Source organism: Mustela nivalis (genome assembly GCF_964662115.1).
Source record: "Mustela nivalis genome assembly, chromosome: 9".
Taxonomy (NCBI): domain Eukaryota; kingdom Metazoa; phylum Chordata; class Mammalia; order Carnivora; family Mustelidae; genus Mustela; species Mustela nivalis.
In genome coordinates this window covers 18,147,843-18,161,238 of record NC_139028.1, presented here as the reverse complement: position 1 = coordinate 18,161,238, position 13,396 = coordinate 18,147,843, and the positions used below count along the sequence as shown (strand labels likewise).

At 51.9% G+C, this 13,396-nt stretch overlaps 1 protein-coding gene across 2 annotated transcripts in view; it reads right to left on the bottom strand.

Moving 5' to 3' along the window:
* Positions 1–13,396, bottom strand: part of ZBTB16 (zinc finger and BTB domain containing 16) — a 183,116-nt gene that overhangs the window by 161,310 nt on the left and 8,410 nt on the right. The gene's annotated exons all lie outside the window — the stretch shown is intronic.

The following is a 13,396-nucleotide window of genomic DNA, read 5'->3' as shown; positions in this document are numbered from 1 at the left end:
GACAGGAACTTCCAGACCCGACCCAGAGGTCCCAGGACCAAGCTCTTGACGCTCTGGCCTCTGGGGTCCAGCGGGTATCAAGCGAGGAAGCAAGGCATCTCTACCGCTTGGCGCATTTTAGCTTACATTTAAGAACTGTTTGTTTGTTTAATGCTGTTTTAGGTCATGGGGTTGGTGCCAAGCAAGACTGACCCCCTTCGAGCTTCTCTTTTTTAAGAAAGACAAAGAGAAAAACAAAACCACCAAGCACCCGTAGCCCAAGCCCTTGTCTGTGCTGTGGGCGGCCTACATGAGCTTCCTTTATCCAACCACAAAAAGGCATCCGTGGAGCCAGCGAGGGGCCCTGGGACGGCCCTTCCAGGCAAGGGCCCGCCGCTCCGTTGAGGTTAGCAGTTAACCAGGGGCCGGGAGCCACGCGGGCAAACAGACCGTGCCCCTCGTTACACAACGCCGGCCCTTATCTCCCCCATGCCACTGTCAGTTTGCAGACATTGCGTAGTGCGACAACCACAGCCGAGACTGGCCCGAGGGAGATAGCCGTCTCCCTGCTTGCTATCAGAGACGCAAGAGGGGTCCGGGACGGTTAGCCGGGGTCCTCGCTTTCGGGTTGCTATTAAAAGACAGTCGGAAAGAGACGGAGAACAGTCTGGTTGGCCAGCCTCATGGTGCCACTTCCTTTGACTGTGACAGCCGAAGGGCCCCCTCCGTTCACCTCCCTCCCCCAGGTCCTCCGACAAACAGGGAGAGGTGGCGGGGGTCCGTTTAGCTCATTTCATCTAATCTGGGGGTGCATACCAGGTGCGAGATGCAGGATACACGGATCACTCTCCAAACTCCCTTCCGGGCACGCTGTGGAAGGAGCCAGAGCAGCAGAATCCAGGCTCAGTGGCCGACACCATGCCACGCTCTTCCTCAAACGCGTTCCCAGGCTCCCAACTGCCCCAGAATAAAGTCCCCAAACTAACCGCTACCTCCATTGAGCAACCGCCCCGTCCAGGCACCGTGCAGGATGTGCTCAATGCATTATCTGAAATCCTCAGGCTACCCCACACTGTCCCCCACAACCGCCCCGCTGGAGGGAGAGAAGACCCCGGTTCGCTGTGCTGTAGGCGCACGGCCAAGACCACGCGGTGCGCGTGCAGCATCCTGACAATCTGCACCTGGGCCGGCCCATGCGCTCTCCACTCCTCCGTGCTCCGCTGCCTCCTCCCCTCCCGGGCCTGGCATTCACAGCGCCTCCACCTGACCCCAGCTTGCTGTTCCAGGACAATCACCCTCCTTCCAGCCAAAGGAAATTACTTGATCAGGCATCCGAGCACTTATCACAACACCAATTTCATAGCCTTTCACAAGTTGCTGGCTAAGGAGCTCCCCGACCCCCATGAGGAAAGCTCACAGGGCAGCGGTCGCTCAACATGGAATTCCCAGGGCCAGGCCAGCACCCAGGACCCAGTAAGAAAAGCCTTCCAGGTGAAAGGCATCTCGTCTCTGAATTTCCTCACGCTTTTTCTAGATATCGATATAATCTTTCTATGTCCTACCTTCTATCACACACACACATACACACGTAAAGTATTTTAAATCTTCTGCTCAATTTATAAGTTCCTCAAGGGGAAGTCCCATATCTTATTAATATTTGTATTTTAAAATCCTGAACACAGGGTGGCTCAGTCAGTTAAGCATCTGCCTTCAGCTCAGAACCATGATCCTAAGGGTCCTGGGATCGAGTCCTGAGTCAGGCTCCCTGCTCAGCGTGGAATCTGTTCCCTCTCTCTCTGTCATTCCTCCTGCTTGTACTCTCTCTCTCAAATAAATAAACAAAAGCTTAAGGGGGAAAAAAAAAGCTAACATAGTGCATCACCTATAAATCTAAAGAACTCGATATCTAGTAATCTACTCAGCTGACCAGCAAAGGGGTTAATGAGTAAGAGACAAGCCACCAGGCCAAACCCCCCCAGCACCCTTCATATCCGAAGATCTGAAACTGCTCTCAGGTCAGATCCTATTCTTACCTTCTCCTTGGTGGAAACGGGGAGAAGACCCAGGTAGCTGTAGGCAGATTTCTGAGGAAGGAAGGACTAAAGAAGGCAGGGAAAGAAAGACATGGCTTCCAGTCCTGATTTTGCCCACTGGCTTGCTGTGTGGCCTTGGACAAATCACAGAGCCTCTCTGGACCTCCACTAACTCTGCCCTAAATGAACATGTTGTCCTAAATGGTTTATGAGCCCTGCTAGCTCTCACATAATTCTGTGATCCTTGGTCACCTTGAGGACCTGCACCTTTACAGCACACAGAGGGCTGAAAGATCTTCCTCAATAGGCGACAGGAAGAAGGATGAAGACAGGGACACTTGGACACCCCTGGCACTATTCCTCAACCCTCAAACAGAGAAAAAGAAGCCGTAGCTAGTGCTTTGGCCAATCATTCGCCCTCCTGAGGAAGGACGACGGGCATGATTTGAACCTGGACCTGAAGCTAATAAAAGGAGAAAGCAGATACTGAAATGGGTGATTAATAAATAACTTCTGGCAAAACCTGACTTTTTTCCCGCATATGTATGCTTTCACAGATCCAGTCTGGGAGCATCCAAATTAGCACAACCTGGCCTTAAATACTGTGCAAAACACATAGTAAGCATTTTGCTTTCATTTATGTCGTCAATGGTTTCAATGGGGATGACTCACCCTTCCTCTTTAACACTCTGTTCTAATATGGTTTACTATAAATAATGCAGAGAGTGAGGGAGTGGCTGAGGGTCGGAACACCAAGCCTCTGCACAGCCAGGTCACAAAAGACCCAGTCCCACAGATAATCCCAAAGTGAATGTGAGCTTGCCTGAGGCTCCTGCCATGGCCCTGGTGACAGGAAGGGCAAACACGTCCCCCCACTCTTGGGTATTCGGGGCATATAAGACTGTTACACGCTGAAGACGGGCCAGGCACTGCACTGGAGTTTACCGCACAAGCTCCTTTAACCTTCCAGAACCTTCCTAAGAAAACAAGTGGGGTGCAAACTCGGGCAGCCATGCCTCCATGCCTATTCCCTTAGAGTGTCAAACCTCAACGCATTCTTTCTGATACATCTCCTGGTGGTGGTAGATTTTCTTAACAAGAGAAGTACCTCTTGGGACCCCAAACTCACAGGAGGTATGACCACAAACGCAGAGAAACACTACAGCAATAAGAGGATCTGCTCCGGGCCGAGGCGCTTGGTGGCGGCAGCTGGAAGTCACTAGCCTCTTGGCCTCCTTCACCTCCCACCTAAGAAGTGAGGCCACCGTTCACCCTGGCCCTGAGCTGACAAGCTTGCTCGGCGCAGTCTCTCCAGAATCTACCTTCAGAATCAGACACAGTCCTCTAAGGTCATCGCTCAACCACGGTCACCAGATCAGTCATTGAATTATTTTGACCATTCCCAAAGGTCAAATCTACTTGCCCAAAGGACAAAGCAAGAGAATGTGGCACAGACCTTGGAAAGGGCTCCAAAGGAAGATTTCCAAAGCGTCTGGGGCTGTGGCCACATCACGGGATTAAGTGATCACTTACATACGTAGGCTTCCTCAGGAGAGGACCGGCCCTTCACAGAGACCTTCGGATTCATAATGCACCTGCCTCCTTCCCCCATTATTTGGTCTACAGGCCGCTGGCACAGGGTTCATATGATCGTCCATCCAGCTGTGCCCAAAACAAAGGATTTCACTGGTTCCTTCCAGAGTTTCTCACCTGGGCCAGAACAGCAGGCTTGGGAGAGCCGAGTTCTACAGCACAGGAGTGCCCATTTACAAAGCATCTTCGCTGTGCGGCACACTTGACACATTTTACCCACATAACGGCGTTGGGTCTCGCTTTTTACAGAACCAGGAAATGGGGGCTCAGAAGGGCTAAGTAACATGGTCAAGGCACACAGTAAATTCCGGAGGCTGGGTTCTCATCCAGGATAGCTCACTCTAAAGCCTCTCCTCTCCCCATCCTTCCACCCTGTCCCAAGAAGGTACCATCTCCAACCACCTCCCGGAGAGCCTCTTCCTTGAGTCAGGAAACCCTACCCCGTGCCCCCCGACTCCTGGGCTCTACTTGACTATCTTCAGCCCCTCTTGGACTTTGTGCTAGGAATTTCAACTTCCCGGTATGTCTGTCCTAGCAGACACCCCCTCTCTGAACAGCCCCCTCCCTGATCCGCAAACAGTGCAAGGACATCAAAACAAAGCTATCAGTTGGGTTCCTGGCTTTAGCGGCCAGTCCAAACTCCTTTGTTTGATTCTCAGACAGCTTATTGACTAGGTGATGGGGTCAGAAGTTTGCTTCTCACCTAGCCTCTTCCAGAACCGAGCACCTGGCTGGAAGAAGCCAGTGCACGGCAGGCGGGAGAAACCCACCCGTTGACGATTTCAGATTCACGTTGTCAGCGAGCAGAAAGTCCTCGCCAGCTGACGACGTGTGGACGTGAGAAAGGGTTAAGGGAGGAAAGGCTACGAACCACAGAAACAAAAATTACCTACATCTTTTCCCCTCTAGCCTTAACATGGGCATCAGCAGTGCCCTGGATGGAATGTTCTCAGAGACTGCGCGTCCACATGAAGGGGGAGGAAAGCAGGTGAGGGTAGGAAGCCGCCCCGCTGTGTGATCTGTGCAGCCCCCTTCCATCAGGTGTTTCCCACATCTCCTTCCCGATCTGAAAGAGGGTCCGGTCCCCCCATCTGGCCCCTCCTTCCTCATATACCACCCCTCCGCCTGACCCCGACACTCTATCTTTGCCTATTGAGAAAACTGGCATTTATCAAGTAATCTACTCCTCATATATTGTTAAACAGACCACAGGGGTTATCAGTGGAGTTGATACAGGAAGATAAACAGCAACCGCTTATGCAAATAGCGCTAAGAATGTGGGACCGGCCGGACAACAGAATCCGAATTTAGGAGAACGTGAATCTTAAGGCTTTTCCTAGGTTCCAGGCCTGGAAACTAAACTGCAGGAGCTTGGAGAAGGTTCTCTGGATGGACTCTCCTCTCATTTTCTTGCAGGGAGGGGCAGGTGTGCGTCGCGGGGGCGGGGGTGGGGGTCTGACCTGCTTGGCAAAGAAGGGCGGTGGCTTCCTGTCTCTCTAAGAGAACTCCTTCCTGTGACCATGGCCTCCCTCCAACAGACTTCATTTTTCTAGGATTTCAGACCCATCGGAATGAGTTCTGCCCAGAAAGGGAGAAAATGGTATTCTCCAAGGTGGGACTGGGGTCAGAGGGTGGAGGCGGGGGTGGGGGGGAGCCACAGCAAACCAGGAGTCCTGGGTTCCAAGACACAAGCCACGTGACCAGGAACCGCTCCCTCCCCCGGACTCTGCAGATAGGCCTCTGCGTGGCCAGAAGCAGGGCCAGGTGGCATCTTTTCAAACCTTTCTCATTATTTGAAGGGCAAACTCACATCAAGAACCAAGAGGTGAGTGGCTTCAAGTGACAAAAGACTTGCATTCAGAAGGACAGAGCAAGCGGCTTCTCACACCAGGCTGTAGGCTGGGGGCCGGGGGGGGGGCGGGGGGGGGCAACGAGAGAATGACAGAATCCAGGGCTGGCCAGAATGAAAGACTGAATGGAATAGCCTAATTTACACAGGAAGTGAGCACTTACCAGACCCTTCATCTCAACACACAAAACCCTCGGCCATATCTGGAAGCAATTACATCCAGTTAACATGATCTGCTTGCCACTAAAATTAACTGCAAACAGAAATATTTTTCACTTTTGCAACGGGGGATGCCAAGGTTTGGCCTATCCCCGCTAGCCCCCGAGCCATCGAATCTGGCTGCCGGGGAATATTTAGCAGCAGCCCCGCTCAAACAACAAAAACCACTCTTGCGGCTGTCAGGACACAAAACGTAAAATAGTGGATAATTATGAAGGGGGGGAAGTAGGGGGAGCGGTGGCAGCAAAAACCATTGTGCTAGAAATTGAGGAAAGGGGCCAGGCACGCGGGCCCCAAATGGGTCTGCGGCGCTTTACAGTCCAGCCCTGGTTTTCCACGCTCGACGTCAAGGGAAGAAAAATGTTTTTAGAGTCCCTCGATTTAGCTGTGTTTCACGTTGTTTTTAGGTCCCGTCTTCATCCCTTCTGCCAAGGGGACGGGGGTGGGGGTATGGAGGGAGGTAGACTCGCCAATGTTAGCAGATCCTTAATTTAGCAGAGCATTTAGGGGACAACTGTCACGATTTAACTCCTGCACCAAACACTTCCCGTCCCTACTCCGCTAACGTCTTCAAAGCGGCTTTCACCTGCTCTGAGAGGGGTTAGGGGCCACGAATCATCTGAGAGAGGCACAGTTTCTCACGGCAAGGGTGGAGGGGAGCACTCGCCTCCCGTGGGCACACGGAATTGGGCCACTGTCCCATCTCCAGATCTTCAGGTCAGCTGCCTCGACGCGCTGCCTGCTCCTGTCCCTTCTCTCTGCACCCGGCCCGCCGACTGGAGGAGAACTTATTTTTATTTTTCCTTGAATTGCTGTCAATGATCCCAGAGACAGATGGACAGATTTGTTTTAAAGTTCCGGAAGGAGGCATCATCTCCAAGCCCCTTCCCACCCCCCCACCACCGGGGCCAGATTCCTCAGGCTGTGCCTCCCAGTGTCGTTGGCTCCTTTGTCACCCGGGGCCTCTCAAGCAGCAGCAGTGGCGAAGGCAAGAAGTAAGCATCCATTTGCCAGACAGCTCACAAACCTCTCCTCTCAAAGAGTCAGGCCAAAGCTTCCCCCCAGAATGAGGTCAAACGCTGCTTTTCTCTGCAAAAATCACATTTACAAACATTACTCGCAGGCAGAAGGAGGAGGAAGAATGACCAAGGAGCTTTTCTTTGATTCCAAGGCTCTGATGAGGAAGAAAGTATCGATACATTCAACGGGAAAAAGGACTAGGTCATTCTTTCCGAAATTTCTTAGAATAATATTCCAATGAGAAAGAAAGAAACAGACACAGCCTTTCAGGGAGGGCCACAGACCACGCCACATGCCTGCCCCTGGGCTCTGTATTCCGAATGCGTCCTCTTATGGGTAAGACCACGGCAACAGTACGAAATCTATGTTAGAACTTTCCCCCAGAGAGGAGGAAGCCAGGGGTTCAGTATCTGCCCGGAGACACTGAGCTTCTAAGAGGCCAAGAATGAATTCAAACCCAGGACCCGACTGCCCACCATTCGGTGGCCAAGGATTCCAGAAACTTCTGACATTGCAGGAATGCAAAAAACCCAGCAAATAATCATCCCAGAAACATATGCCCCCTCCCGGAGACAGACAGCCCCTGTTGGCATGTGGGCTCTGTCCTCCCCCACACACATCTAGGCACACGCTCGGTGCCACCCCACTGCCATCCAGGCGCAGAAACGGTTAAGTCATCCTCACGGAATAAATCAAAAGTTCAAGGCTGCAACATACCACAATGATTCCCTCTTTACATATGACAAGAACCAGAGAGGGGCTCAAATCCCAAGCATCCTGAGCGGCCCGCACAGGTTACCCCACCAGGGTCAGGGCCACGGACCTTTAGAGGCAACATTCATTTCCTGAACAGGACAAGTTCTCCTGACCATAAAGCTAATAGGAACTTCCTCGCACGGCAAGCTCCGGCTGACAAGGCTACTTGTCACCGGCCACGCAGGAGGAAAGCGCTGGTTCCCATTAGCGGGTTATGACGCCAGGTGTTACTAATAAGGTACATCGGCAAGAAACAAGAGGCGGCTAAGTTGTCTCTCCGACTCTGGAAGTAATCAGGCCGGGCTTCAGGGCTGGGGAGGGGACCTTATTTAAAGAAGAGGCTGGGGGGAGTCGGGGGGCGGTAAGCCACGGTAGACCCCAACAGCATCTAACCCGCTGCACGGCTTAAATAAATACATTTCAAACAATCCCTCTGCATCTTCCTCAATAGCCATAAAAGACTCCCCCAAATTAATGCTAATCATGTCTCCCCCAGCACTCCAGGCCTGGTGGATCACCGAGGGCCATTACCGCTGGCCACATCTGCTTCTCACTATGGCAAGGAGAGTTGTGCCAACAAGGCTTAATGGCGTTAAGATCACAACGCTTGGCTTATCCACTTAGAGACCGACACCGGGCGAGGGTGGCAGGGGGCTCAGCGAGTAAGCAGACCCTTTGTCAGGCTGGGGTCACAAAAAAAAAAAAAAAAAGCGGGAAGCAGAGAGCCGGCCTCACACGGGAGTCCCTGCTGTGGGCTTTGGGTTACCTGCTACCTCATTTAACTTGCTTAAAACCACATGCAGAGGTAAGGAACTAAGCTCCCGTGGTAGGAGAGGCGCCCGACAACTGGGACAGGTGGAGTCCTTTGCCCAGATTCACAGTGCAGCCCCGGCATTCACACCCACGTCTGTGTGACGTCAGCTTGTTCCCCTGCACTGCACACCTCGCCCCCTACAAAGACCACGGTCTGGCAGTCCGTCTGTCTTACTCCTGACACATCTGCTGGTAGGGGTTTGTGTCGGTGCCCAAGTCCTTACTTAACATTTCCGGGGAACCCAAGTGGCCCAAAGGAGCACCTGGTGGGCTCAGTCAGAAGAGCGGGCCACTCTTGATCTCAGGGTCTTCAGTTCAAGCCCCATGTGAGGTACACAGATGACTTAATTAAAAAAATAAACTTTTTTAAAATGATTATTTATTTATTTATGAGAGAGAGAGAGAGAGCATGAGAGGGGAGAGGGATCAGAGGGAGAAGCAGACTCCCCATGGAGCTGGGAACCCAATGCAGGACTCGATCCAGGGACTCCGGGATCATGATCTGAGCCAAGGGCAGTGGCTTAACCAACTGAGCCACCCAGGTGTCCTAAAAAAATAAACTTTTAAAAAGACATAAACAAAAAAGGCTCAAAAGAGAGGAGAACGCTAAAAACTTCTTCCAACTGGCCCCGCGATTTCTCCTCTTCAGTCAAAAAGTTTTGTGACCCAGGGCGCCTGGGTGGCTGAGTTGGTTCAGTGACTGCCTTCAGGTCAGGTCATGATCCCGGAGTCCCGGGATCTAGTCCCGCATCGGGCTCCCAGCTCCACGGGGAATCTGCTTCTCCCTCTGACCTTCTCTTCGCTCATGCTCTCTCTCGCTGTCTCTCTCTCTCTCAAATAAATAAATAAAATATGGAAAAAAAAAAAAAAGTTCTGTGACCCAGTGTCCTAATCACTTCGCCGGGGACGCCCCCACGGCCTCAGGAAGGTCTCCGCGCTGTCTAACCCAGCTTCTCCGACGGCAACGCTGAATGCAGTCTGTTCCTGCTGATGGAAATCGGGGCTTGAGGACAGAACCGAAAGTGAGCCGGGAACTCAGACCTGCTCAGGTTCTAGCAAGTTTTCCGCCGAAGTTTCCATCCTGACAACAAAGTACCAATCCCCTGCTCGCAGCTGCAGAGATAAGCCTCACACAGGCAAAACCCAACCATGGTTTTTCCAGACTGCGCCGGCATAATAAGGACACCGGGGCTTTTAAGGGGAGACGGTAGGAAAGGGGATTCCTGATTATGCTGGCATGAAATTAACAGCAAGGGATTTTTATTTTTGTAAGTTTTTTTTTTCTCTCTCTCCTTTTCTATTTTGTTTTTTGTGTTTTTTTTTTTTTTTCCTTTTTTGAGTCAGCATAAAGGTCTCTATCACTAGAAGCTGGTCTCTCTATGTTGGTGAGAGATAAGGTGGTGATGCCTTGCTCCGGGGACTTCTGTGGCCCCGACCCCCAAAAATCTGAACCCTCTGAAGTAAGCAGCCCCCAAACCTATTTTCCTCCTCTCGCACCACTGGAGAAGACCAGGAGGCCAGAGGAGACCAAGCGACGAGCCTCGTGGCCACTGGCTGCAGGAAACACGGAACTGGTCCTTCCCTTATGCCCCCTTCCCTTCTGATTCCATCCGGGCCCGAAGGTCCAAGCAGGGCATTTTGGAAAACACAGTGAACTCCAAGCCCAAAGGGCTGAGCACAAACCCTGACGCCCCCTACACGGTCTTACCGTGGACAAGTCTGTTAACCTCCCATGCTTCTCTCTGCCCATCAGGGAAATTGCAACTAGTATCTCCCTTACAGGGTGGCCAGAGCGCGTGAAGACAGCCTAACTGTGAATGCACTTAGCACAGAACCCATCATGTACCAAGCACCAAAAATGCTGTTTCCAAATCCACTACTAGCTGCATGGGGTCAGCGGGTGGGAGGCGGCAGGGCAGGGAAGGAGCTCTGGAACACCCACCCGCCTGGAGCCCAGACTTCCCTCCATCAGCTGGGGCCTGTGCTCCTCATCTTGGTGTCGACGACACTGATTTGCTCGCCTGGCCACAGGCACGGGCTATTGGACCCTGGGTGAGCCTGCTCGGCATTTGGAACTGATGACGGTGGAGCGCTGCCCAGCTAAATTTAAATGAGAACTGGAATGACTCATCAAGCCACGGGTCAATGGGACAAAGAGTACCCTGGCCACCAGAGTACAAGGGATCAGCTCCCAGGGGTGGGGGCGGAATTCAGGTGCTCAGGGTGTATCGGCCCCCAACGGCGCTGTATGAACTAACACCTCTGGGGGAAAGCAGGCCCCGGACCAACACGGATGCATTTCCTCCCCTGCACGGCCAGTGTGCCATTTCACAAGAGCCATAAAAACACAACAGTGAACACACACGGAGCATTTACTCGGTGCCACCATTCCTTGCACTGGACAAATGTTTGCCAGTGAATCCTTGTAACAACCCAGTGGGTAGGGGCTGTTACTACGTCCATTTTACTAAGGAGCTGACAGGCACAGAGAGGTTAAGAAACACAACCACAGTCACACAGCTGCTATGTGGTAAAATAAGGATTCAGGCCCAGATAGCCTAATTGGCTCGAGATACACATTTTACTACGTAGAAAACGTCAGAGGTAGAGCTGGGGATGCCTTGGTGAATTTTTTTTTTTTAAAGATTTTACTTATTTATTTGACAGACAGAGATCACAAGTAGGCAGAGAGGCAGGCAGAGAGAAGAAGGGAAGCAGGCTCCCTGCTGAGCAGAGAGCCCGATGGGGACCTGGATCCCAGGACCCTGAGATCATGACCTGAGCCGAAGGCAGAGGCTCAACCCACTGAGCCACCCAGGCACCCCAACCAAAAGAGTCAGAGCTTCCACCCAACACCACAGAAACAGAACCTTCAAGAAAACCTTCCGTTACCACGGATAATTCAGGAACCCTCCAAGGGGCGCATTGAGGCTCGCCTGTGCTCATTTAGCAAGATTCTGAAGTCTTTCAGCTGGACTTGTTTTAAAGTCATTAATTTTAAAAAAATTAAAGTGATTGGAAATGTTTTTCCCCTGAATTAGCAAGAAATGAAAGAGTTGTGAATGGAGTTTGATTTTAACAGTTTAGGATAATCACTATTTTAAAGATTCATAAATAGAGTTCCTAGAACAAGCAGGCGGCGAACGTGTCGCTGAGCTGAGGCGTTCTTCCTTCCTCTCCCTCCAGCAATTAGCAGCTCCATCCAATAGTGACAGCAAATTAAAATGGGACTTTTCTCACTGAGATGAGAGAACAGGGCCACTTCCCTCCACGGGAAAGAAAATAAAAGAAATCATCTTCAAAATGCCCCAGAGTTCAGTCTGGAGCCCAGCTGACTCTATAAGTATTAAAAAATGAAGCCGGAGTGGACAGGAGTAAATCAGAGGGAGCCCCTATTTTAGCTGGCTGACTGCCAACCCAACACAGAGCCAAACGCAATTCGCCAAAAGGACCCCATGAAGACGTAACTGCATGCACAAGGGGTTAAGGGAACTTCTTAAAGAACTCAACAATCCACAAACAGCACATCTGAGCACCTCGTTTTACAAACGAAGGAATTAAGCTCAGAAGGAAAAAGAGCCCGACAATGATCACAGAGCTAAAAACCACACGGCGGAGTCTAGAGGCCTGGCCTCCGCCCCGGCTGGGCACAGCAAACACCGCCCCCCCAACCCCGAGCCTCCCGCCGTCTTCCCAACTCCACAACTAACGATGTCTCCAAAGGCCAGATTTCCAGGAGTCCCGGGAGGAGATAAATGTAAGTCATTCATCACCCCCAAAAGGGCGCTTCCTGGAAATAGAAATGGATTCAGAAGGGATTTGAGCAAATCTGTGAATGACAGAACAGCCACAAATAGCCGCTCAGAAAAGTCGGGCTCTACCTGACCTTTAGGACTGACGTCAAGGAAGATAGCCGTGGCCCCCGATGGTGATATCCAAGGGAAGGTGTTGGCACCCAAAGACTAGGTCAGATGGACCCGCCCCAGGACAGCAGTGTCCATGTGCTTATATGGCCTGGCGCACAGCACTCAGGACTGGGCATCGGAAGGGGAGCCAGGCTCCTGACCCTATCCATTTTTGGCTACGTGACCTTGGGCAAGTCACTTACTGGCTCCAGGGCTCCTTTTCCTCGTCTGCAAGGTGGAGCTAAGTAAAAATGGTCCACGATCCCTGATCCAAAACCCGTGGGTACTCCAGAAAGCCAAACTGTTGGGATTTTAGGAAGCTACTATGGACCTACAAGCATTTGCCAGTCTCGAAGGAGTCTAGGGAAGCACTCTGTAATCAAACACATTAATATTTTTGCAACGAAACATATGAATATTCAAAATAGACGGGATAAATATAGCCTCCCATCATTCCCGATCAGGTTTTGCCACTCAATGGGTTGCACAAAACCTTCTAGCTTTCAGAGCTTCTCAGACCTCACATTCAGATAGGGGATGATGGAACTGACCGAGCCCGTGTAGGGGAGGCTGCGGGGTGGACAGCGAGAAAGTCACGAAAAGTGCTCGGCAAAGAGAGAGCTATCACTGATCAAAGGCACTGTGAATATGATTGCTGTTGGCACACTCGTTCCCAGCAGAGCTGGCTTTGACCTCAGAGGCACCTAAAGCCGGCAGAATGATAAGAGGCGACCCAGAAGAGTGAGGGCAACCGCTGAGCTCCCCAAAGTGGCCGAAACCAAGGTCAACAGCTGCTGGCCCTCTGGTCAACTGCTGAAAACGGAGCAGCTGGCCACCTGAGAGAGACCAAGGCAAAGGGCCAGGCAGAAATCTGTCATCTCAGCTACGTGGTTCAGGCACCCTAGAGCCGGCCCCAAGAAGCCTCTGGGAAGGGTAGCACACATGGGCCTGGGGAGCTGGCTGAGATCATTCCTTGTGTTTCCCGAGCATCCCTTTGAAAACCAGGCAAGAGTTCCTACTGTGGGTGCACAGGGTCACGCTGTGGCCAGACTAACGGTCTGCTGGAGGAGATCCCGAGGCCCCCGGGGGAACAAGGCCTGGCTCTGACTCTGCAGCACAGAATTCAGAAACAGAGTCAGATGGAGACTGAGGGCCGGGAATGAGGATTGTGTTCACACCTCAGTCAACCACACCGCCTGCTGTAATCTTATCAACCGGGGAGTCTAACT